Source organism: Microcebus murinus, chromosome 1, assembly GCF_040939455.1.
Source record: "Microcebus murinus isolate Inina chromosome 1, M.murinus_Inina_mat1.0, whole genome shotgun sequence".
Taxonomy (NCBI): Eukaryota; Metazoa; Chordata; class Mammalia; order Primates; family Cheirogaleidae; genus Microcebus; species Microcebus murinus.
This window is the reverse complement of record NC_134104.1, coordinates 106,269,076-106,296,608: the sequence shown is the minus strand read 5'-3', so window position 1 is coordinate 106,296,608 and position 27,533 is coordinate 106,269,076. Positions and strand designations below refer to the sequence as shown.

Sequence of the window (27,533 nt, the reverse complement as noted above, 5' to 3'; positions counted from 1 at the left end):
AAAAGCCATAATTACCAGAAAGAAAGTAGATATCTATGGCCACACTGGCACTTGATTAACCTTATGGATTTGTTATTTCAGAGGTTTTTTTTTTTTAAGTTAAATGTGTATAGATCATCACATTTACAGAAAATAATTATGTAAGAAAAAAAAAAACAAAAGAAGCAATCATAAATTTGTGTAGGCTATAAGCATGGGAAAAAGTTCTCACCATTTTATATGTGATTCTTAAATGTTCCTGCCCCTTAGACTTCCCCATATTCTTCTACAGTACTCATAACTATAAATATACCCTAATATTTGTGGTAGGAAGAGAAAGTAGGTCAGTGTCAAAAGATTCATTTTCAAGTTCCATTCTGTCATGAATGGACTATGGATCTTGGATAAGTTACTTCTCTTCTCTCTCCAAGTGGCTAGTCCTATAACTTTAAAAAACAAATTCATACCACCTTAACTTTTTGCCAACTTCTAAACATACCACAAATTGACTATTATAGATGTTCACTCAGATGTTAACAGGCATCTCAAATTCAACATGCACAAAATGAAACTTATTTTCTGCCCTTCTCTCTGCTCCATCCCCTATCTTATTTGGTGAGTAAATAGCACTGCCTTATCTTCAATTATTCAGGCTAAAAGCATCCTCAATTTCTTTCTTTCTTTTCCTCACCCACATTCCATCTACCAGCAAACCTGACTCTTCTGCTTCCAGATTGTATCCCAAACACTAATCTGACTCTCTTCTTCCACATCTTGAAGATGTTCAAGCGTTCAAGACATTACCATCGTTATTATGAATATTTCTGTTCTTATTGTAGCCTCCTAAGAAACTCTTTTTCTACTCTTGCATCCCTGCCAGTATGACCTTTTAAAATAGAAATAGAAATATGAGTTTCTGATCAAAATTGTTCAATTGCTCCCTGTTTTAATTAGGATAAAAGTCCAAATTCCTCACTAAGGTTTACATGCCTTGATCTCTGCCTACATGTGCTTTCTCATATCCTATCTCTCATCTCTTCATTCATTACAATTTGGCTCCACTCCTCATTTTGCCCCCAGAGTATCCTGAGCTCATTTCTGAGTCAGGAACTTTGCACATGGCTTTCCCTCTCTTTGGTTGGCATGCTCTTTCCACACAATGTATTGTGGCATAATCCTTTCTTTATTCAGGTCTCTGCTCAAACATTACCTTTAAGAGATGTCTCCCATGACCAGTTACATATTTAATTATAGTATCCCTATCCCAGTAAGTCTCTATTATTTTATTCCATTTTAATTTTCTTGATAGTGCTTGTTACAATATAAAATTTTAATTTTTACTTCATTATCCAATTGTTTATTCTTTATTCCTCCTACTAGAATGTAAATTCCATGAGGGGAGAAACTTGGTCTTCATTGTTCATGTTACTGCTTCATTTTCTAATAAAATACATGGAGCATAGTAGGTGCTCAATAAATAAATCATCATTAAACAAAAGATCTCAATATTTATGAGCCTCATATGCAAATAAAATCAACATAATAAAAATAACTACCTTCCAAGTCTGTCTTGATGAGACCATGGTTATGGTAGTGATTTCAACTGCCATGCAATTGTCAGGTGTGCATTCTTTTGTCCATGTTGAGTCAAAGGAAGTGAAACCAAAAAGTGGTCCCAGGAGACAGCAAATAGATCGAGAAGTTCTCTTTTTCTCTGTGTTTGCTGTTTTTCACTGAGCTAAAAAGAGACAAACCCACATTGGCTGCCACCAAACTCTTATAGTCCTGGGGTGGGAGGCAATAGGTCTGCACTGCTTGCCCCATTGCCTTTGCACTTGTTCTGTCCTGCTCTCACCACCAAAAACAACATGTGCCCACTCCTCCTTAACAGCTAGGGTTCATTGCTTGCCTTGAGCCAGATGGAAGGGCAATCTCCTTCCAGAATCCTTTCCTGATTTACCATCTGCCTATCCTGGCCTCACATCTATGCATATTGTACACATATTGTTTTGTAATTACTTCCTTGTTCTATTTTTGCTCTTAAAGAGGATTATAAAGCTATTCCAGGAAATCTGCTTTTTTGTGTATTCAAAAATCTCAAACTCAGGGATGTAAATATATGACTTAGTTCTGGAGATTATTAGGTCTTAAATAATAATGCTGCTGATGATAATTGTAATGTTAGTAACAATAATAGCTTTACTATTACATGCTGTACATTTCTTGTGTCATTGTATGTCAGGTGCTTCATGTGATCAATACCTTCATCAATCCTGTTAAATTAGTACTTTTATTCCTATTTTGCAGACTTAAAGAAAAAAAAAGTAGAAGTTCAAAGAGGTCGGTAGCTTTTTGGCCACAAAATTGATCCTAGTGTGTCTGTCTCTAAACTGGATCTTCATGATGTTTTTATACTGTCTCTATTACTTATTTATTGAGAAGCAAAGTAGGCAAATCTGTAGTTTAAATATATTTAAGTATTTATAGATTATATGATGCAGCTCTGACCCAGAAATCTTACAATCTAGTAGAGAAAATATTGAAAGAAGTGGATTTTCAGCCACAACATTAAAAACGTAAGGTATCACATGAAAGACCAAAATAATTGAGAATTGTACTCCCAGGTGCAATGATGGTATCAGACTCCCTGGAAGAGGCAGGTTTAAAGTTGAACTATTGAAATTGTTTCATTTGGTAGGAAGAAGTTGAGATAATAATTTTTCAGAAAATTTCAGAAAAATTTTAAAGATTTAAAAAATATATCAATATTACATTAATTTAATATTTAGGTATTTTTTTCCTATTCTGCAGTCCTACCATAGGAGCTATTTGGTGACCCTGAATTTGTTTCTTCTCAGGAAGCGGTTACAGGAAGAGAAGATTTTGACTCTTGTGAGAAGCCTTTGTTTTCATTTTGAAATGAGCTAGTGAGTTTATTCATGAATTCATATATTAAGCACTATGCATTGGGCACTATTCTGGAGAAATAGTGATGGGTAAGGCCAAATTTCTGCCCTCAAGGAACCTTCAGTCTAGTGGGGAGAGAATTGAGTAAACTAGTAAGCAGATTTTTAAAAGGGACTTTCAGATGGTGATAGTGACCAGAAGAAAATCCAGCAGAAACAGAGAGACAGGGGAGGAAAGGCTCTTTACCTAGAGGGCCTCCTGAGGTGGCCTCTCTAAAAGGGTAATATTTAAGCTAAGACCTGAAAAGGTCGAGAGCACCATGCAGAGGACTCTGGGAACAGCAATCCAGGAACTGTGAATTAGCACGTGCAAGGGCAGGACCGAGCTTGGCATATTTGAGAAGCAGAAAGGAGTCTAGGTCCTAGAGGGAGATGAAAGTCAGGAGCTGGAATTGGGAAAGGGCCAGGTCACATAGACTATAGGCCAAGGGATGGATTTGTACGTTGTGAGCAAACATTTGCAAGGACATGTACGTGTGTGAGTTGGAGACAGGAATGCAATGAATGACCATTATCCATGGGTAACACAGACCAGGACAACACCTCTGTTGTTTGAAGAGAGGCAGGAATTACTACACAGGTCAAAACCTTTCCTATAAGGTAAATTATTATATTTAGTTAAATTTCTGATAAGCCAAGCTTTCCTTTAGAGGTTAACTACATTTTCTTGCCTTTTCATTTCCATGATAGGTACAGATTTGATAAAAGTGAAAAGGGCTCAAATATTATTTAAATTTTTCAATTTAAGATCTTCAGCAAAAATCACCATGGAATAATTGATTCGAATCATGGCCATTTGAAAATATGTACATTGATTTCTGGCAATGGCCTCATCATACTTAGTTTCTGCAAGGATATGAAATAGAAAAGACTGGATAAATGACTGTTTTCAAGCCTCCAGAGACCACAATGTTCCTTTGTTTATTCTTCACAAATCCCAGTACCAATGACTATCTGGGCCTAGGCAACATCAGCCTACTCCTCTTATAAGTAGCATTAACTTACTCTATCATTTTCCATAGTAATTATAAATTTGGTCTGATTTTCTTTTATTATTCCAAATGATCTAAATGACCCAAATGATTATCTTTTAAACCTCAGCATTCGTTGGATACTTCTTTTGGAAGAGTAGGAGGTTGAGGGATGTGATTTGGGGAGGGAATATAGAATAGCTTACTGAAAAGGATGTATTTTTTATTAGGTAAACAACAGACTCACTCACTATTCATTAGTTAGGGACCATGAGAACAAATGCCTTTCCTTCATACTTAAAAGGTCAATAATATCAAATATGGATTTTTCTATTTCTGGTTTGGGTTAAAAGCTGGCAATGAAAAAACTACTAGCTAGCCTTGGACAGAATGTGCACTAGAAGGATGGCAGTCGTGTTGTCCTCAAGACAGGCAGACGTGATGTTGCAGCAGCCGGAAGCTCACATTCAAGTGTTCCTGACAATTTCCAAATACAGAACCATTGTACTACTGATATTATAGGTGTGGAGGGATACAGACAATTATGTGCTATTTAAGCAATGCCCTCGATCCTATGTTGTTAATATGTGGGTATGATGATCCACCATATTACTGGATTATTGCAGAGTGTGAGGTAATGTGTGGTTTCTAAGTGTATGCGTATAAGAGAATAAACACATGATTATCTGCAATGTGCATTAGAGAGCACTCTTAAAACATAAGTCACTTCCTGATCTGGGCAGATTAAGAAGCAAACTTATTAAAAGTATGAGAGCACTGGGTTTGCTGCACTAAGAGTAGTACACATTTGTTGACGTGAACACTAGATTCAGGAAGAGAATGTAGAAAGAGTACATGGACTTGGGGCCTGACTCTTTAGTTAATTTAGGCCGATGATTGCCCTTCAGAAGTGACTGCTAAGGATGCCTGCTCTGGAGCCAAGGGCCTTTCCTCTGGCCTTTATTTGGCTTTGCTCCTCTCATTGGTGACTCATCAAGTTAGGAAAACAATCTCTTTCAAAAGTGTAAATGTTACTCTTTCTGTGGCTGATGTCACCATTTCTGTGGCCCAAGCATTTGTTACTAAATAGTACATAGCAAAACATAATTATTATTTTCTCCTCTCTGAGTTCTGAGCCTGGTTGTTCTGATGTAGTCAGGAGATACATTTTTCAGAGAGGGAAGAGTAAGAGCTGAAAAAAGGAAGTAATGCCTGGAACGATCTCTTGATTTGTATTTCTTAAAAGAAGCAAGAAAACAACTAAATTTTCCTTTCTGTGGCAATAGCTCTGACCGGGTAAAAAAATAATTTTGAAATATAGCTCAAAAGGAAGTGGTTTCCGTGCAATTGTACCCCATATTCTTTGTTTTAAAATGGTAGATGCCATTTACTTGGCTTGGTTTGACTTGTATTTTTCATGTTTTTCCTAATAAAGTGGTGAGGAAAGTTGAACAAAAGAAAGCTGTGCACTGGTCAATTAATAGTGATGTTTCTCAAATTTGCGTTTATCATTTCAGGGAAGAGCTTGGGTTCCCTTTCGATTACATTCTACTTATGTAATTGCAAAACTGTAAGGGTCTCTCTGTATAGCTATATAGCTGTATATTTCTTAATACTTGTAATTTAATTTGAATCCTCACATTTTGAAACGACAAGTTTAACAGGAGCTTGCTATTTAAAAAATATTTTTAAAATATTAAAAATTCATGACTATTTTAAATAATAACAAGAGCTGTAATTTATCAAAGACCTGTTCTATGTTAGAATAATTCTCATGAAGCCATTTATTATCACAGTTCCATTAGGTAGACATTTTAAGTTCATAGGAAACTGAGACTTGGAGAGATTGTTTGAATCTTTTGCCTAATAATAGACTCTAAAGCCTGCCTTTATTTCACAGGAGCCAAGACCATGGGCAGAACAGCAGTCTTTGAGATAGCACTCTATTTTTTTATTATTTTTTTTGTCCCAACTATTCTACAAAGTGTCTTTCATGCCCACGCCATTGCACCAAGTTGGTGGAGTATGCCCTGTTGCCAAGAGTAGTCGACAGACAATAAAGGCAGAAGGGCAAGGTTGCAGCAGAAGGGGAAGGTCGCAATAGCAGTGACTCTTGGCCATGTGCATACCTGTTGCCAATAGCCCTAAAGCACACAGTGTTTTTCTTTCAGTCATTTGGTAATTCACTCATAAACAAAATAGATTTACTTCAGTTAGCTGCTTCTTCCATCATGGTGAGGAAAATATCCAACATTATGCCACATATCATCCATGTGTACCTTCTTTCTAATAATTTTGTCTGTCTGCCTTCTATGAATCGGATATCGGTGCCAAACATGCCCTTTCCCACAAATTCAAGATGGATCAAGCAAAGTTGACACCTTCCAGTGCCCATATGGAGTTCTTGGTATCTGGGGACCCTGACACACTATTTACAGCTTGTTCCACACAGACCTTCCAGAACTTTGGAAAAATAAACGACTTCAAAGTCCTCCCAAGAGGAAAAACTGTCCTGAGTAGATCTATAATTTAAACTATCTTTAGAGAGATACAACTCCATAAAGAGAGAGGCCAAGAGTGGCCAGCCTGTTTGATACAGTTAACTTTTTCTTTACTTAATTGTAAAAACTAAATGACAAGTAGGGAAGTGCTTTTGCAGAAATGTGGGAGTCTTGAAGCTGCAGAAGGAAGTTCTACTGTGCATGGTAGTTATAGACTACAGCTCTATTGATGGTCTGGAATAGCCATACATAAACATCTTTACTTTGATATCTTGAAGAGAATCAATAAACCCCTATTAAAGGCACTTGATACATTATTTAAAATAAGCACATATTACTTTATATCCAGGAACAGATAAAATAATTTTACATCCAGGAAAAAAGATTTTTAAAAAGCCTTTAATTTGGACAAAACAAAAGATAATACAATTGAATTTTCATTTTATTTTCAAATATTAGTTCAAAAGCTGACATGCTATACTCCTTGAAAGTATCAAAGAGAAATCTGGCTTTGTCTGTAGATGTCACAACCTTCAAAGATTAAGCCCAGGAAGTGAATGAAAGTAACTTCAAGAACACAGCAAGGGCATAATAGTAAAGATCAGTCACAAATTTCTTCAGACTTTGCCCTCGAGGTCTGTGTGATGGACACCCTGCCACTTAACAGAAATAAAGTCATTACTTCATGCAACTAGTAATAGAATTCTGTCCTTACAAATGAAGAGGAATTTGGGCAGTATACATGTGTGGTACAAGTACTGCAATGACTCTTTCATGACTGTAATTTTAGACTTTTGACTTCAATAAAAAAGGAGATCATAAAAATAATAATTATTATCTGTTGAGTTTAGATTCACTAGTTACATACTCTCATTCTTCATTCTTCTCTTTCACTCCATTTTATACATTTATATTATTTACTTAATTGATGATAAACACATTTATTATTTAATATTCATTGTCCTTGCTAGATTGTACATTTCAAGAGGCTTCAGGTCTAGTCTTGCTCACCATATAGCCTCAGACTCCAGGAAAAGCCAGAATTATATTAAGTGCTCAGTAACTATTTGTGGACTGGATAAGAAAGTTTATAGCAATAAGGCTTAGAATGAATATGCAACAGTAACTGGTGAGCTGGTGACCTATGGCCAGAAAAGTTAAAAAAAAAAAAAAGAATGCTCCACATTGTGTAAAAACACATTCATTACCAAGGGCTAAAAAGAACCAGGCCCTGTCAGCAGTTACTCATTGCTAAGCCCACTGCAGCAATATGGGCATTCAGACTCATCTAGTGGGGCAGGGGGCCGTTTGGACTGACAGCACATTCACAAAGGCCATAAACTAAGACTTCTAACATTACCTTCAAATAAGATTCAAATGAGATTCAAATGATGTATGTCCTGTTAATTTGTTTGTGCTTATGATTATATATATATATATATATATATATATAAAATCTTTGAAAGAAAGTGGCCAAGGACATACTTTATCTTTCAGAGACTCTGATGTCATTCTCAAGGGATGTTCATGATCACGATTTCTTAGCAAGAGATAGGGTATGAATTTTAAGCAAACAGCGACCTAAGTATTTTAGAATAAGTAGGATTATCCTTTATGTGATCTTGACTGTTTGTCTAGTTTGTTTTTAATCCCACACACCACTAATGCTTACCTGGTATAAAGTGAAACATATTTTGCTTGCCTAAGAAGCACCACTTCCAACCAGGTGCATGACAAAATGTATTCTTACACCACCAATTTGGCTTCTCGCAACTAGTGCCAACTCCTATATTTATAGATGCATTTGGGCAACAGTTTACTTAAACCTAACTCTATTTGAGATGGAGTTTCTTGCAGATTACTGTTTCTCTTGAGCTGAATAAACTATACTTGCCAAAGAAAGAAGGAGAGCAAGTTAATAGATTGCCACTAATTCTGGATAATTTCCATTTTTTAAACTATACCAGCAACCTTGGCTGCACATTGGAATCACCTAAGAGGCTTAAAAAATATGGATACTTGGGTGCCACTCCCAGAAATTCTGATTTAATTGGTCTGCATTTCAGTCTACTGATCCAAAATGTAGTCAGAGTTAAGAATCAGGCTCAACATTTCTAGCATGGGCTCATAAAAACCACTTCATCTTTATAATTCTTGTAAGGGTTCAAAAAGATAATGTGTGACATTAGAGTCCCTAACATTTCTGAATTGACCAATTTCCATTCTTCCTTTACTCAGGAGAAGGAAATAGGAAAGGTGGGTGATGGGAAGGTGAGAAGGAGGAATCCTTCTACAGAGCCCTCTAAGTTCTTCCAATTAGCGGTTCATTAGGGTTGACAAGTTATCCTTTGTCAAAGCAAACCCTCTTGAAGGATTAAGCCTCATTCACTCCTTAGTGTGAATGACTTTAATCAGATAATCTCCTATCACCTAGTTGAGGATTTGTTACTGAAGGCCTAGGGGAGGCAGAGAGGGAATTGTAAGCCCAGTGTGGGGTTCACCCAGGCAGGGCAAGGAAGCCTACTTACTGTCTGGGAGCTCTAGGAAAGAGACCGGCTTTCCATAATGACAGAATGAAAAATCTGGAAAACAAACTTTCTCCTCACGTTGCTACGGCAATGATTTGTTAAGAGTGTTCATCTGATCAAGTCTTTTGTCTGTCTGAGGGTCTTTTCTGACTTTTCTCTGACTTTCTTTCTGCCACGTGCTGGGTAATTTTACCATTTGCCAGCTGCTTGGGAGTCTGTGAGGAGCAAGGCCTTGCCCAACCCTGTGCTCCTTGCCATCTGCTCGGCACATGGTAAGCACGCGGGTTTGTTGAATTTAGCTGAATTGTTTCATTTGCTACACTCTTTTCCAACTGTGTTTCCTCCCCCCACGCCTGTCCCTACTGGTAGACTAGACTGTGAACACCTTGAAGAAGACTTAATAATTTCTGTGTCACCAGTGCCAAGCACAGCTCTTGGCACATGGTCAATGAATACTTGTTACATGAATTAAGGAGCAATAGGCAGTGAACTGATGCCCCAAGTCAAGATATTAAAATTAATTTATGACTCTACTGCTCAGTTCTCACGCCAATGGATTTGTGTGAGAGGGAAGGGGAAAAGATGTGTATGTGAAACTTTTACAATTTATTAATATGACAAAAGTTATTCTTATTCAAAAGTCTCTTTACAACATCTCTTGAGACATAGTTTGAAGGCAATTTAAAGAAACTCAGAAACATAAAAGGAATAAGAAGAGCCAACAAAAGATCCAGAGAGAGAATTCACACAAGGGAATGAAAAAAGAGGGCCTAGGATACCACAGAAGCCAAAATAAAGGAACCCAAAGAATGAAAAGAGTAGACAGATACAGCAGACATTTATGAAAATCAACTGTGCTAATGGCATTTTCAAAAAGTGGTTTGCCTTTGGAAATAAAACAGTGACCATATTTTTATATGATTTTTGGAACAGAATTAGTATGTAGAAATGTTTGGATTATAGTATATAAAACAGTTATACTATAACATTTATAAAACCTATTAGAATACTATTTTTTGAAGGTTATAAGGTCATTCTGGGCTAAGCTACACTACACAATTTTTTGAAATGGTAGGAAGTGTTTCACAATAGTACATGTAATTATATATTATAAGCATAAATAATGTGTCCATATTGACCTCCTGGCTACTTGTTTCATATTTATTTTTGTATTTGTTTTATTGACTGGAAGATCACTGTTGCATATTTTCTTTTCTTTTATGACAGTCCAATGGAAACATCCCAGGTAAAATGTTTAGAAATATATTATGCATTAAATAAATTAATTCACTATCTTGGAATGCAGGCTGCGAAATAGGAGGCATCTTGATCTCCTTTGCATCTTATTAGTTGCAAAGGCTTTGGTAAAGGGTCAACTCTCCAGCACTCATTACCTCATGAAAAACAAAGATTATAATAAGTGACACAGGAGATGTCATTTGTTTGATAAAGTTATATTAAAAGATTAAATTTAAAAAAGCAGGAACACTAAATTACATGTATAGTATAATATCAACTATGTTTTTAAAACTTTTAAAAATGTATTGGAAAAGCCTAGAAGGAACCAAACTGTAATTCTAGCAGTGACTATCTCTGAGAATTGGGAAAACCACTGATTACTATAAAAATAGTCTATTGCTATAAAAATACTGAAGTAATTTTGAGTTTTCTATATTGTGTAGACCTTAAATAAGAAATCAGTCACTCACACATACACAGGCATACCACATATCTTACTTTTCCCAAGGCATAGATTTGAAGATTGTGGATCTTACAGATTCTCTTCAACTCTAGATTCTAACATTTGCTCTACCCATTGCTAAGGGGCTTCAACCAAATCCCTTTCTGTTTTTGGGCCTCCAGCCATTTGGTGCTCTGTGCACTCCTGGACCAGGCCCACACTTGGTTCACTCTCATCTCAGCAGTGGTATACTTCCTGCATTCTGTTCTGAGATTAGACCATCAGCCTCCATATAGAAGTCAAGAGTTATTTAGTTATCTTTCTGAAAAGCAAATTGGATAATGTGCCATCGCTCTATCCTCACCTCCCCCTTTTAATATAACCAAACACTTCAGTGGTTCCCACTGACCAAAAATATGATTGTAGGTTTGCATTTGAAGTATGATTAATTTGATTAAGATCCATTTTTTTTTTCTCTTTCTGGGTTCTCAATTTCTTGAGGTTAAGCAGTTGTTATTCACCAGTGGCTCTCTGGCCCTACAGTGAGCTCAGGCCTCAGGGGTCTTGACCTGCAGTTCCCACTGCTTTGAAGGTTTTTTTCTCTGGACATTCCTCACGTCATAGAACTCTGCCTACATAGCACCACTTCAAACCTTGTCCATTCTGTCTAACACAACTTCCCCCGCCCACCCCCTCAACCTGCCTTACTTTGCTTCATCTGAAATTACCTCATATGTTTACCTTTTTATATTCATTTTTTACTTGTTTATTGCTTGTTTCCCCCTAGTAGAATGTAACCCCTTTGAAGGAAGTGATTTGTCTGCGGTATGGTGTTCATTTTGTGCCACAGTGCCTAAAATAGGACTTAGCCATGGTTTATGCTCAATAAACATTTGTAAAATGAATAAAGTCATTGTGTGAAAACTGTTTTCTGTACGGTAGGAAGAAAGGAAGGATAAAGATGGAAAAAATGAAAGAAGGCAAAAAGGAAAGAAGGAAGAAATAGAGGAAGGAGGAACCATACGCTTAGAAATCTAAAGTGGTTCCTCCTTTCATTAAACTTGGGGAACTGTTAGGTCTACACTAGAGCTTCTTTTTGTCCCCATCATCTTTGAGAAAAAAAAGACAATGAAAATAAATGGCCTGAAAAAGTCAGAAGACATTGATGCCAGTTCTGCTCTGCCATGGTGCCAAGTTCCTTATATAATGCTCTCCTCTGGTCTAACCAGGGAACAGGGCCAGATGGTCTCTAACGTTCCATTCACTACTAAAATTCTATGGTTCTAAACTTTTAACTATGAAATGTATTTGCTTTCTATCTCTCTATTGCCAGATCCTAAAATAATTATATGGAAGATGTAGATTCAACTTTTAGGTAAAATAGTTTAGTTGAGTAGTACATAATACAGTTAATATTTTGTTTTAATTTTTATAAACATTTTAAGACTAATATATTGATATAATATTTTCACATTTATGTTATTTGTACAAGAAGTGGTATATATATGTCATATATAATATATTATGTAATATATAAAACATTTATTAACATATATTAGGATAAATGTTTATAAATAATGGGCATAATTTAAAGAACTTTGTGAATATAGAAAGGTCCTTGAAGATAAACTGCATTCATGTAATTCTTTGTATCAAGTATATTTATTCAGATATTTGAACAAGTTTGAATTCAGGCTATAGAAGAGGGTCTCCCCACCCTCCCCCACCCTGTTGTAAAATTTCGTGTAGATACATTGAATGCATCTACTTAAAGTTGATTCTCCACACAAAACTGTTTGCAACTTTTTGTTGCCTTTTAGAAGTTTCTTCTCTTAACAACATCTATGTTTAGGCATGGATTAAAAAGCAAGGGACCTGAGACTAGGTCCCAGTTTTAACACTATCTTTTAAATTGATTATTTTTATCCTGGTATAATAAAAACAGTATAGATCAGTGATTCAAGACCTTTTCATATTTCCACTTTTAAGAAGTAGAACTTCTTGGGATATTTTGATTTATATGATTTTTTCTTATGTCAGAAAAGGGAAATTATATTTGGGAGGCAATGAGAGCTTATTAAGCTGTGAATATGTTATGTAGAACATGAAAGATAATAACAACTTACAGACTCATACACTTATACAGGTGTCTTAAAGACTCCCATTGGACTGAAAAAGATAAATGCTACCATTATCTTTATCTTTATTATTGGTAAACAGGGAGTTGATACTATCTCTAAAAACCATATCCCTTAACTTTATTTCTATTGGAATTCATTAGTATAATCAGGGACTGAAATATTTCAGGAACCTGAAGTGAACACTCTTTCCTTTATCTGAAAATGTAGTTTTATTTCATCTGAAATTGTTTTCTATAATTTCCCTCTCTGCCCACAAATGACCTTTTTATACTTATGGATATACTCACTCATGAACCTGTGGACTATAACTATACTTCATAGAAGTAAGAGAACACATAATGTCGTCCTGTTACTGAGGGAATATCAACAATATTCTAAATGGGGAGCTATTGATTTTTTAGTAATTTCTACAATTTGAAATGTTGTTAGGATGCTGTTGGTAGTTGAAAGCTGACAGCACGATTTATTAATATTATTAACATATTATCTGGTGTTTGTTATAGTGCCTCAAATTTTTAAATGTCATTATTCATGTTATAATGTTATCAGTATTAATAAATTAGGCTAAACCAGGGGCAGTGTAGTTTTATACAATTTATTTTGACTCATTTTTGAGTTCTAGATTAACCACTGTTTTAAGAGTCTTCTTAGCCATACCTTTTCTTTTTTTCTAATGTAAAATAATATTTTTTCTTTTCCTTGTCATTTACTAGGATGGTCATTCTACTCTTTCTAATGTTAAAGGATCTTTCTTATATTTCTTTGTATTCTGTTCAGTGGAGCAGAAAATTTGTCTCAGTTTCAATTTCTCTTTTGTTCCCAGAAGTTCTTCCCTCCTCCAGTGCTGAAGTAGAAAAATAATATTCTCTCTTGCACGATAAACAGGTCAAAGTCCTGTTTTTTACCACGTTGCTCCGAATAGCAAATTTTCTAACCCACATGAAAACTGAAAACCAAAGCTCTAACTTGAAAGTTGACAAGGGTCTGAGAACAATTGAAAATAAATGTCTACCTCCAGGATTAGCTCTTAGTGGTTCATTGGTCATTATGAGGAGAGGGGCACGGGGGCCAGCTAGGGCCCCAAGCTAGCAGTGGATGCAAAGGTGGCTCAGCTCAGAAGTCAGGCCTCCGTTGTCATAGAGAATGGGAGGCAGACTGAAGAAATTAAAAGGCAAGTAGCAAACAATTCAGTAGGTTTTGGGAGTCTCCTGAGGCTCCTCCCTTCCTCATTCCCTGCATGAGTCATTTTTCCAGTCGGTCCACACCCATCACCCTTCCACTGGCCACCACCTCACACTCCCATTCACCCCAAGTTGCCGCCACAGGAACTTACTGCCAATACAAGTCCAGACTCCATCTACCGCCCTTGCTGTGTAAACTTTTCTAGTTTATCACAGTTTTCAGAGTAAAGTTGAGACTCGTGGGATTAACACAGACCTACTTTTAGCCTCATCTCCTGCCACTCCCCTGCATTTCCCTTCCCTTACTTCTCACAGAAAGACTGCCAGGTCCGTTGTTGTACATGCCCTGTTCTTTTCTCCACTCCACCTGGACTCAACTCCCTTTTATTCCCTCTTGCTAACTTCTACACACCTTTTAAGGCACCAGTTAAGTATAATTCCTCCAGGAAGCCTTCCCTAACCCTTCTCAGGGCTCTCATGGGATTGCCTCCACCATTCTGCCACTTATCCCTCAGGCCGGACTAATTGGTTTATGTGTTTCTTCCCTAGTAGATGTATTATCCTTGAGTACAGGGACTCTGTCTTACCCATTCTTGCCTTGCTGGCATAGTAGTGGGCACTAGATGTAGTTGTTGAAATGAACGTTGAATAAGAAGAGAGGAAGTCCTCATTGCTTTGGTAATTAGTAACTGGCAGATAGAAAGTACCCATCCCTTGGCCAGGGCATGGTGGCTCACACCTGCAATCCTAGCACTTTGGGAGGCCAAGAAGGGAAGATTTCTTGAGGCAGGGAGTTGATCAGCCTGAGCAACATAGAGAGATCGTGTCTCCAAAAAAAAAAAAAAAAAAAAAAAGTACTCATCCCTGTTCTCTGAGAAAATGTCAGTGTCATTTTAATTTGTTTCAGCTGTCTGGGTACTTGGGTACTTTTTAGTGATTAACACTGAGAAGTGGCGCCATCTAATTAATTAATTAATTAGGTCTGGAAGAGATCAGTGCACAATATTAACTCAGTATTTTATAGATCTAGCCAAAGGTCAAGAACTCAAGTCTGTTACTAGTGCCTCTGGAAGGTATTTTTGTACTTTAGTACCTTTTTATTGTTTTTCCTTCTCAAATCAGGTCCACCCTAATACAATCTAACAAATCTGCAGAAAGAACATTGTACCATATCCAGCATTTTGTCCCACATTGGGTCAGAAACATGGAACAAATGTTCTTTAATTAGAATAATCTTTGAACAAGTTATCGAAATTTCTTAAATGCAGAGGAAATCCTGCACCCAAATCCCCAAAACTTTATTACATCACAGAAGCTCGGGATTCTTTCCATTCAAGGTGAAACCAAATAACATCTTATAGTACCCAGGGAATTATGATTCGGGGTTGTGGTTTATTTGTTCCTGCGATAAAATGGCTTATACACCTAGGAATATTCCAGTATTTCAGAAAATATTTTATTTTACAGAAGGAACTTTGCTTTCTATAAATCACACAATGCAGAGTTGGGAATACAGGGTTTTTTTTTTTAAATTCCAAATATCATTTTCAAACTAGAAGGGAAGCTGGTATGTGTCTGTGTGACAATCAGTTTTATCAAGGAATTCCAAAACTGTAGACAGCCTGTTAGTCGAGAGAGACACGCACTGGCAGCAGTCTTGCAGATGGTTTTCCCGCCCGTTAGCCTTCCAGGTTCAAAAACCGTGTGGCGCATTTTAAGGCGGCAGCCGCATCAGACCCCAGGGTTTCCGTCTGATCTGATGCTAACCTTCAGTCTAACCTTGCCGGTCTCCTCGCCGCGCTCCACGCAAGGGCCTCCTTCGAAACGACCCTGCCGGGGCGCCGACAGCGCGGAGCAGCAGTAAGTAGCGGGCTGCGTCCCCTCTGCGCCGCAGCTGCGAGGCTGCAATGCTGGACGCGTAAGATGGAAGATACCAACGGGCGCTTGAGGGGATAAGCGGCGCCGGCGCCGGCTCTGGCCGCACTAGCTCTCGGCGCCGACGGGCGGGCGGCGGTGCCCAGCCCCGGCAGCCTCCGCCGGGCTGAGGGGCGGCCGCGGCGGGAGCGGGAGGGCGCCGGCGGAAAGCCGACGAGCGTGGTCCCGCGCCGCGCGCGTCCCGGGCCCGGGAGTCCGCGCCGGGCTTCCTGGCGGCGCTGGGCGGGCAGGCGGGCGGGGGAGGGGCCGCGCGCGGCGGCGGAAACCGGAGCTCGGCGATAAGAGGCTGCACCGCGGCGGGCGGCAGTCCTTTCGCTGCGGCTGAATGGGTCGCGGCGCTCAGCATGCTCCCGTGACGAGGAGCTGACAAGTCCCCTTTGCATCGCGGGCGCCTTGCGACGATGACTCCCACAATGCCCCGGGCCCTCGGCCGGCAGTCGGGCCGCCTCTGAGAAACATGTGAGAGGTAAGTTCGCGTCCGCCCGCTCCCCGCCGCCGCGCTCATTGTTCGGGCGCCCGCGGGCCGCCGGGCCGCGGCGGGAGGGCGCCGGCGGGGAGGCCCCGCGGCCGGGCCGGGCTCGCTCCGCCCCGCGCGCGGGGGAGCCAGGCTGCGGCTGCGGCGGGCGCGGCGGGCGCGGCGGCCCGACCCCGCCTCGGGCGCTGCAGCGGACACTGTCAGGCTCCGCCGGCCCGCGGCTCGGCCGCCCGCCGACGCCGGGAGAGGAGGAGGGGGAGAGGAGAAGGGAAACAGGTGCGTGCGAGCCCGCTCTCAACTTAGCGACCTTCGCCGGCCGCGCCGCCCGCCCATCCCGCATCCTCCCCCGGGGCTGCCGTCCCGCCCGGCTCCCGTCTGGGCCGAGTCTGTGCACGCAAAGGTTAATTCTCTGTCTGCTACCCATAAATTACGCATGACATGTTTAGCTGGGCTGCCTTATATGGAGAGTGCTGTATTTCAGTCCGGTTTGCCTTTTGCCAAGTTTACAGGGCGGAAGACGCCCTGCGTGAGAGGGTTTCTTCTGCTTCTTGGGGTTTTCTTCTTCTTCTTCTTCATCGTTTTGTAGTGCGTCACTCAAAAACTGTAAGAAAAGTAAGTATAGAAGCTCTCTGGGTGGAGCCGCAGTTGGTTGATGGAATTGCTTTCATGAAAGATTGAAAAGAATGAAAAGTAGTTAGGACTTGGGTTCTGGTTTTTAGACAAAAGCAGGACAAATATGTAGCTCCCCCCCCTTACACGCCACTTTTTTTTTTTTTTTTTTTAAACGGAACCTGAATCTGTTATTGGTAGTAATGTGTCATGTGAGAATACTTTGATTCCAGAGCCTGTAACACGAGCAGGTATATGGTGGAGCGTGTGCTCACCTCTCGCAGCACTTCACAGCCACAGGGGTGTTGCCACGAGAGTGACTGTGCTCCTAGGTCTCTGGGGCGGAGGACATGCGGCTGCTGGGGCTCCGTGGTGTGCTTCCGTGCAGTCTACCTCCCCAGGATTAAAATTGAGTTAAGAAGCTGCCAGGAAGGTCACGGCCACTGTCTTTACCCTGTTTGCCCACCAGCCCAGGCACAAGCGATAGTAAATGGATGGTGAACTGCCATACTCTGAGAAATTTCTACAACAAATTAACACGCCAAGAGAGAGGTCATAATTAATGCTTTTAAGATTTGCGGGCCCTCTGCAACATGCTTTGAAATGCTACGCCGGTGGACACTGTGTTCCTCCCTCCTGGGTTTGAACACAGCGTTTGTTTATGCATACAGGGCATTTAGTACCGTAACTATTCTATACCAGCATTAAGTGATCCACTCCACAGTTATCTCTCTATGTGGGCTCCTAAGAGCGTTGGTGTTTCTCCTTGTCTTGCTGTTTAGATAAAATATTATCACCCAGGCAAAAAAAAAAAAAAAAAAAGTTGAACGACTGTAAAATTCATCGTAAGACTATATAGTTCAATACTTAGAAAGTCTTCCATGTAGAATTATAGAAACACTGAATAAGTTATTTTGTAACCTGAGAAAGAACATTGCTGTCACTTGTATCTTTGCTTTCTTAAAGTTGATGACAACTGCTCAAAACTGTTTTTTCAGGAAACCTACAGTGTTCCAATTTTCATCTGTTTTGTGTATTTGCATGGAGGTTACATTTTTTTTTTTTTGATTACTGTGTTGTTAAATTTACTTTCAAAATGTAGGCATAGTTTTTAGTTTTATTTATTTAATGGGGGTTTCTTCACTGAAGACTACAGTAGTTGCCTTTTGTGTTTTAAAGAACAGGTTGGGTCAGCACCAGAAAACCTGTTCATCCCTCTATAATTATAGTGTCACTTAAGACATAATAATGAGGTTTTATTATTACTGAGAGACTCAGACAAGCCTCACATGTACCTAGTTTAATTTTTTCCTCATGCAGCTAAGAACAAATTTGTGTGTAGATACACATCAAGTGTATTCTATGCAGTCATGCCAAAAGAGAAACCAAAGTGTTATATGATTTGAGATATTATTGCCTGTGTTTACTTTTCCACATTTGAGGCAAAGTTAGACTCCAAGTTGAATTCATTAAATTTTGATCCCAACATTCTGTTCTTCCTCTGGGCACAGAATTCCTATGAAATGAAACACTGGGTTTTGTTCCAGAACAAGAACAGACTATTCCAAATTTTTTCCTAGGGGAAAAAAGGGTAAAATCGTATCTCTCATTGAGGAAGGTTGTGTTACTTTATTATAAAAAATTTCTATTTTCATTGTAAGAAAAAAAAAAGAAAAGAATGTCCTTGCATTTGTCACTGTTACTATACATTAGGCCTGTATTTGATATTGCTATTTATGGAAACGGAGAATAAATAGCCTTGCTACACCTTCTGGCTTTTCTGCTTGGTGATAGAAGATGCGCAGATTAGAGAGCATCTCATCTCTTGCTTAAAAGAAGCTGAAAAGAATAAGTGATTGGATTTTTTATTCTCTAAGAAAAAAGGCATGAGGGTGGGCAGTAGATATGAGGGTCACAGGAGTAAAGGAGAGAAGTGAAATATGTTCACTAAATGATTGGCTCAATATAATAGATGATAGAGAATGATTCATAGGAAGATTTTAAAGTGTCTGACCTTTTAGGCCAAAAAGCTTCATGTTTTTGGAAATCTAGAATGTGCTGTCCAGTATGGTAGCTATTAAACATTTACACATGTGGCTATTGAGCACTTAAAATGTGACTAGTCCGGATTGAGATTTGTTCCATGTGTAAAATGCTACTGAATTTTGAAAACTTCTACAAGGGAAAGAATGTAAAGCATTTGATTAATATTTTTAATATTGATTATATGTTTTAATGATAGTATTTTGGATAAATGAGTTTCAATAGACTATCTTGTTAGATTAACCTCACCTGTTTCTTTTTACTTTTTTATTGTGGCTATTAGAAAACTTAATATAACAAATGTGGCTAACATCATATTTATGTCGGGCATATTTATATCTTTCTAGAATAAAGCAGGAAAAGGGTATTCTTGGAGAAAGCTTAAAGAGTTTGCTGGTGAAACAATAAAATTGACTTTTATTTATACAAGATAAAATGTATTATATATAGAAATATCTTGTCTTTCTTATTCATTGTAACCAAAATCTGAGAAAACATACCACCTAACATCTATTTTTATTTCCTCAAAACTACTATTTAGTTTACAGATTTAATGGTGAGGTAGTAATAGCAGAGAAAAGGCTTATAATTAAAGGATGAGTCTTAACACCTCTCAAAGGCCAGAATAGAGTATGATTGTTACTTAGAAGCATTTTAGAGACACCATACTTATCATTGTCATGAAGTTACCAAACACAAAAGAGTCACTAAAATTTATTTTAAAATAGAGTTTTTAGTAAATAGCAATTATCTTCAAATGCTTAATATGTGTTTTCTTTTGTGGTAACTTTCCTTTCTTAGAAAATAAGACACCAAATAAACCCAAACAAACTGCTGACCAAATGTTAATAAAAGATTAATGAATTCATGAGAAAAAAAGATTTTTTTACCAGTAGACAGTAGGCATTGTTTTGAATGTTAGGAAAGGTAAAATGCGTTTCTGTGGTAATGGTAAGGGCTTTGAAGACTTTATATACGCAGAGACATCGTCTTTATAATTTGAACACATTCTTGAGAAAGCATCTGACTAGTAAACAAAGCACAATGGCATAGGTCCTAGAAACATTCCTTTTAAATATTTTCATAACTGAAGTACATTTTGCCATGCACAGTGAGTGTTAAGCTGAAAAAATGTGGTTCTTTTCTAACCATATAAAGTATGCTTACTATTATTATCTTGAAGGATGCCAAAGATATAAGATGGATGAAGTGGGTTCTTTTGGGGAGGGGGAGGCGGACAGATTGTATATAAAGCCTTAAGAAGAGTTGCCTCTCGGCTTGGTGCCATCTTGACTCTGTCTTCCACTGTGTGAGGCATAGCTTCCATTAGTGTCAATGTGTGTGGAGGGTGAGGGGAAGAGTGATCCCCATTAACTTTGTATATTGTTTCTGATGAGTCATGGAGCATATTCGCTAATGGTTGGAGAATTATTGATTGCAAAGCCGAGGATTCATGAAGAACTATTGGCATATTGACATATGGCATTAAATGTCTCTAGACATATTTTATATTTTTAAGTTTGAGGTAGGGAAATTGCTTTTTATGTAGTGTTTTTCATATTGTAAAAATGTACATTTATATAAACATTGCAAATACATCCTTGAGAAAAAAACATAGCAAATTTATGGTTACAGTTTTCTACATATTATTAGTGTTTTGTATTTAATGTATCCAGTAGATCTCTTTCAGATAACAGTTCATGTTTTTAGAGAGGCATCTCATCACATGTGCCTTTGACATCTGTAAAAATAAAGAATCTTTGAAAGATTTGTATTGTCGTATTCGGCATTATGTGTTCACTACTTTTCCCACTATTTTTGAGATCTTACTCTAGGTTTCTATGATTATCTTTTGTTGAAACAATTCAGGATATATTAATCTCCAAATGAAATGTAGCCATATGGGACAGAGTAGATAATTACTTTGAATTTTCCCTGAGTTCAGTTATGCCAAAAAGGTGAAGATGTTTCTGAAATAATGTACTTCAAGTAGTATGTATACTCCAAAGGAATAACTGTCATCTCTTTTGACATTCCTTTAAGAAATTGAGAGTTGTATCTTTTATGTATCCAAAAAGTTGAATAATAGTTGATAAAGGTACACAAAATACATGCTTCTATGAAGTGTGAAGATAGTTTGTATGCAAATACATACATGAAGATATACTTTTCCCAAGACATTGTCAATTTATTCATATCACCTAGGTGTTAAATAACATCATATTATTTAAAATAACTGTGGTAAATATGAAGTCCAGAGACCACTGCCGATGTCCATTCTGATGGACTCTAAAGAGGGACTCTACTTCAGCCCCTCTTTAGCTAACATGACAAAATGAAGAGATTTCTTTCTCTGAAGTAGTTTTTAAAAAATTTATATTTGACATTGGATTTTCTCTACATTTTCATTTTTAAAAGTTTGGAAGCTATTAACTAAAAATAACCTTGTTTTAAAGAGCTAACAATATTCTAGGATTATGGAAACAAGTTTAATCCTATAAAATAAACATTACATTGCTGATTTGAAATATTATTTTATCATGTAAAGTTGATTTATAAGTGAATACATACTGTGGCAAAAATAGGCTCAGTGAAATCCACCAAATTTAATCAAGATATACTTTGTTCTCAAAGAAATGACAATAAGGTAGGAAACAGAAGAGCTTTGAAAGTAACCGTAAAGTATAAAGTGATATTTCTTAAGCAATGACTAGGTAACATGGGATGAAAGTTCAGATAATGGAAAGGGAAGTCTTAATGTAGCTCTAACCCATATATATGTAGTATAGGAAATAGTCCTAACATGAATAATAATAGGGAGCAAAGGGTATTCTTTATTTTTTCAACCACATCAAAATATTATTCTGTTCAAGTGGCATTAATCACCTCTATTTATTAATGGTTCCACATTTTCCATGTTTATATTTAACCTCCAGATACATAATTTTTATGCATGTTCTAGTTCATTTATTTAGTTCTTTTATCTAGAAGAAATATATTTGTTTCCAAATGTCCTTTTACTATAATAGAAATAGATTTTTTGTTATTAGTTTTATTGTTGGATACCATAAAATAACAGCTTTTGCATACACTAAATAGTTACAAATGTATTGGAAAACCACAGTAGGTAACTGAGGTGAATAGTGGTTGTAGAGAATTTGCCAGAGAGAAAGCTAGATTGAAAGCAGAGTGACAGTTACAACTAGGCTATAATTACAACTTTAGTACAACTTTAATATATGCTAAAAATTTATGTATTAAAGTTATATATTTATATATATAAAGTTATATATTAAAGTTAAGCAGTGGAAAAATACTAAAACATACAAAAACAGTGATTTCATTTTGGGAGAAGAAAGATATAATACATAATTAACAGCAATGAGAGAAATATATATTAAAAAGGAGATTTAACCAGAAACAGCCAGAGTGTCTAATATGACTCTGAATAATAGAAAAATGAACAAAACCCTCCAGAAGGTATAGCTGCTGGTTTGGGGTACTAGTAGAGGTGTCTTAATTATGAATACGGTTTTGTGGGTTTCAAAAAAAAATGTATACTATTTTAAGGACCTAGTCTGGAAAGTATGGTAACATTTTGTCTATAATTTCCATGCTTAAAATCCCCGCATGCTGATACCTGTGTCCAATGATAGTGGCTGAATAGACTCTTACAGAAAACTCTAAAACGTATGGTAACAATAGTGTATGCAGTGTGAGTGTTAGAAAATATAAACAGTAAAAGACTATAGTTTAATAGTCAATGGGTGCCATAAGCTTGTACTATGTTAAATAGCAAGAATACCAAAATAAGGCTATAAGCAGTTCATATTCATATTTATAATATTATGAAAGATATTTTCTGAACTTGGCTCACTATTGTAGGCTACAAACCATTCATAATTTATTGTATCCAAATATTTCAGTCATATATCCCATAATCTATCAGGGTTGTTGCTGATAGACAAATGATACAATAGCATTTTGTTTCTGTCTTGTCTTCTAAGAAGTAAAAAATTACCATTACGATGACATTTTATTAATAGCACCCCATATGGGTGGATGGAGAGGGAAGGAGGGGAGGGTAGTCATGCTAGGTAGAAAGGATAGGAGGGGCATAGGCCATGCTGTGGGGGAAAAGTTGGTGGGAATAGCTCTGAGCCATTGGCTAAACTTGCAGTTCCTCTACCAAAGACCCCCTTATTGATATTTCTATTTACTAAATTTTGGTTTCAAAAACCCAAGTTATGAAAACATATAACACTAGTTCCTGTAAACATCATATCTAAATTTGTTTTGAAAATCTAATGTTTCTTCCAGTGCATGTGGAATAACAAAAGCAGACCTCATTGGGGGTTAGTATGTTTTGAAAAGAGGAACTCCTTTGTAAATGAAATAGGTGATATTGATATTTTGATCATTTTTAATATATTTATTGCATTTTTTGTCTTGAAAGGAATTGACAGATTTGGGGAAAAACCATTTACTCTTTTTATGCCTTAGTTTCTAACTCTGTAAAATTACCAACATGTAAATAATAAGTATTAAAATAATGGAAGTTGCCACGTGTTATACATTTTTTAATGAAATATCTCATTTAATCTTTTCTACAACTGTAAAATAGGCCTTATGACCTCTGTGTTAAAGATTAAGTAGCATGACTAGAACTTTGTTTTTGTCATTTTGAGAGCTATGAGGCTTATTTTCTTTATTCCAATGTTCATGTTTTTAACCAAGTTTTTGTTTTGCCTCCAATGATACATAAATAATAGTGATAAGAATAATAGCGATAAGAATAATAGCTACCAGAATGATTGCTAACATTTTTGAACACTGTGTACTGGGCTAAGATTTGTGAATTGATTGTTGTATTTCTCAGCACAACTCTCTGAAATAGATTAATATCTATTAATATCTATTAATATCCCTGTTTCACAGATGGGGAAACTGAGGCACAGGTAATTGTGCAAGAGTACTTAACTAGTAAGTAGCGTAACAAGGAGTTGAACCAAAAGTAGTCCAGTTTTAGAACCCATGCTCTTGAGCAAAATGTTAAAAACAGATTTAAAAAATACTTGTATTGGGTACTGATAGGAAATTGAGACCATATATATTTGTAATGATTCAGAAGAGTTGCACTTTCTACCACATTTGAGAAGACTGTAGCAGAATGGGCAGAAAGTAAATGAGGATGAAAAGAGAAAAGCTGTTAATAGGATAGGAAGAAATGAGGAATCAATTGGGAAAGGGAGATTGGTGCTACACTTAGAGGTCATCGAGGAGTGGGCAGTAAGTTTAATATGTGGTGGGGCACATAAAAACACAATTGGTAGTTAGGGAAGTACCTTTGTAGGAGTTGTGTTTTGGTGACATTTTATAGGGGAAGAATAGGAATACAGAATGAAGAAAAGATTCTGGTTGTGCAGAATAGAGATGAATGACTAAATGAGGGGAATGACCCAAGAATGAAAAGGGAGCATGTATACTAGGGGAAATGTGATAAGCTTAGGGTCCATAGGATGTAGCAGCTGATTGGATGTGGATGTTAAAAGCAATAGGGATAGTAACAATGATTTTAAAAATACAATATGAATTTTAAAATCTTGATCAGTCAAAAATTCCTTATTTAAACCTTAATGTTGTCCCTGTTCATCATATTGCTACTTGTTAGCTATGATGACATAAAGTTTTATGTTTTAAAATATCAGCAACCACATGTACTCACCAGCAAATTGGTATTAACAGATCAACACCTAAGTGGACATATAGGAATAACATTTATTGGGTGTTGGGAAGGTAGGAGGAGGGGATGGGTATATACAACCACAACGAGTAAGATGTACAACGTTTGGGGGATGGACACACTTGAAGCTCTTACTCGAGGGGGGAGGGGGCATGGGCAATATACACAACCTTAACACTTGCACCCCCATAATACACTAAAATAAAAAAATACTGAAAAATAAAAAAAAAAATTAAAATATCAGCAAGATAAAAACACTTAAAATTATATTTTATCAGGGGTTATAACTTGATTAAATAGAAGATACATTCTTAAAACATTTAATTTCTGTGCCAAACTCTTTTAAAGCACAGGATCGGATGACCTATGGAAGGTCACCAAATTCTTCATCCCAAATCGGTAATCCTAAAGGAAACATAACTTCATCTTTAGGGGTATTTTGTTATTGGCTGGGAGGTGTCTCAGTGTCCATCAGGCAGTTCTGGTCCCTTATTAAAGTCCATGCAGAATGCCTGTGTAACCTATCCTCGGTGATAAACAAGGCGGCAGATAGATACATGATAAAACAAGTTTGCAATGTGCTCAATGTGGCTGACATTTATACTTCTCAGACCTTTCTATTTTAGGGAAGGTATCAGTATAACCATGGCACTTTTTCTGGAAATAAAAATCCGTAATAATTAGTCACTCTTATAAACAGAATGATTTACATATGAGAATAAATAAGCAGTTGAATTTAGTTAATGGTTATCTGGAGTTAAGAGGATAGTAATATTTCAAATAGAAGAGAAATCTTTATTAGAGTACTTGTAAGCCTTTTACTTAAAGTCTTTACATGCTTTTTGCAAATAAATGATTTAACATAGCTTAGGCAGAAAATGCCAGGGCAGTGATAGATTTTATTGTATTCTAATATATATATAGAAATTCCCATATCAAGATAGTTTTCAAGGAAAAGAGTCTATTTATAAATATTTACCACTTGTTATTTATTTAGGTTGTCTATATCCATGAAAAACAAGATAGAAGTTGAACTGTTTATATGTTTTTAAATATAGTATGTTTATATAAAGCTAGAGAATAATGCTGACAATATTTAATTTTGCCTTTTTTTCCTGGGTGTGTTAGTATTATAGAAAAGCCACACTTAGTACATGCCTTTTTCTATTAGACTTTTTTTTTCTTACCTAGTTTTTGCCTGTACTACAAAGATACAGTATGGTGAAAAGTCTGTTTTATTATATCACTAAGAAATAAGTAACTTATTTTCTTAGTTACTTAGAAAATGCTCATTTTTAAGAGACTAAGATTAAGCAATATTAAAATTAGAAATTCTTCTTTGCCTTCTCTATTATTTTATCATTGGGCTAATTTTAACTAGACAAATTTACTCCAAATTATTTTGAACCATTATTTGAGTTTCACTGCTGTAACATTCAGGAAAAACTGCATTGTCAACTTAGTGGCATTCAAATAAAGCCACTAGGCCTTATTTGGTCTTATTTACCTCATCTAAAAGACTTTAAGAGATTTGATGAACATAGCAAAAGTGAACAACAAGGAATACAAGAAAATCTTTGGTAGAGTCTCTCTGAGGCATTGCATGACCTTTCCAAAAAAATAATTTGAAAAGTGCAGAACAGTAATTGGCACTATAGAAAAATATACACCTCAAATAGAATTCTGCATAATGCCTTCTAGGGGACCACATCTGCTGAAAATTACATATCATATGACTATCCATGACTGTCTCAGAGCAATACAGTTTTGAGGACTGAGATTGTTATAAGTAAACATTTTTGGGGGAGAGGAAGAATAATATTATGCTTATTTCTCAGTAATGGATTGAAATTTACTAAGTGTTGAGGTCTTTTTCCCTAAAAGGTTACTATACCATGTTAACAGTAAGAGCATAGAGAAATTAATTTATCCTTTGTATTTGTTCAGAGTCATAGTATTGTAGTAAGTCAGTAGAGGAGGATCCAAAGTATAGTTACATGGTTTCTATCATTGACATACACTTCAATTTGGGAGAAAGACATGAAAAGTTAACAATACAAGGCACTACACAATTGAGTACCAAAGAAAGAAACTCAAGGAAGGAAATTCAAAGAAGTAAGTCTTTGTGGATCTGAATGGCCAGGGCATGCTGTATAGATTTGGTGGCACCTGGCATAGGCCTGAAGATTAAGCATTCTTTTCAAAATATGGAGGGACATAGTAAGAACAAAGCAGAAGTAATGACGATAGATACTGTATTTGAGCATCTGTGTGAGGCACTGCTGGCTTATAGTCTTTTTTGAAAAGGGGTGGAGAAAGCAAACAGCCTAGTAATGATAATAAACAATTAGTGAATGGGCCTCTGAAGCAGGAATCATAGTCCTCTTGACATTGATAACACTAAGACTCAGAGATGTTAACCTGCTCGCGTACATTCACACAGCTTGTGAGCAGCTGAGCTGAATCGAAGCCAAGCCTTGTCTCGCTTCAAAACAAGCGTCCTTTTCCCCCCTTTATGATTCTGCTGGGAATGAACGTGGCATGTTTATGATAGAGTAATTTAAAAACTTCATGCATACGACAACTGACATAAGTCAAGAGAGTATAAATTTTATTTAAAAGGCTGTCAAATGTATTTTCATCTTTGTGCTTTGATGCTGGATTACAAATGAAGTATAGTTTGACAAATACTTATAATCTTTGTTTCTTGGATTTGTATAAACAAAAACAGAAACAAAACCAAGTAGGCCTCCTGTCTTCAGCCGATATGGTAAGGGCTT

At 37.0% G+C, this 27,533-nt stretch overlaps 1 protein-coding gene across 32 annotated transcripts in view; it reads left to right on the top strand.

Annotated features, from left to right (window-relative positions):
- The window catches only part of MBNL1 (muscleblind like splicing regulator 1), a 190,748-nt gene that overhangs the window by 5,769 nt on the left and 157,446 nt on the right, over positions 1-27,533 (top strand). For 13 of the 32 annotated variants that reach the window (XR_012919816.1, XM_076004638.1, XM_076004640.1 and 10 more), the window contains exon 1: positions 16,210-16,349. The exons of 3 other annotated variants lie outside the window; for them this stretch is intronic. The gene's annotated coding sequence lies outside the window, so the exon portion shown is untranslated. Of the gene's footprint in view, positions 1-15,668; positions 15,809-16,209; positions 16,350-16,602; positions 16,971-27,533 lie in introns of those variants that run through there. 16 more of the 32 variants (XR_012919809.1, XR_012919807.1, XR_012919801.1 and 13 more) reach the window with 5 other exon arrangements.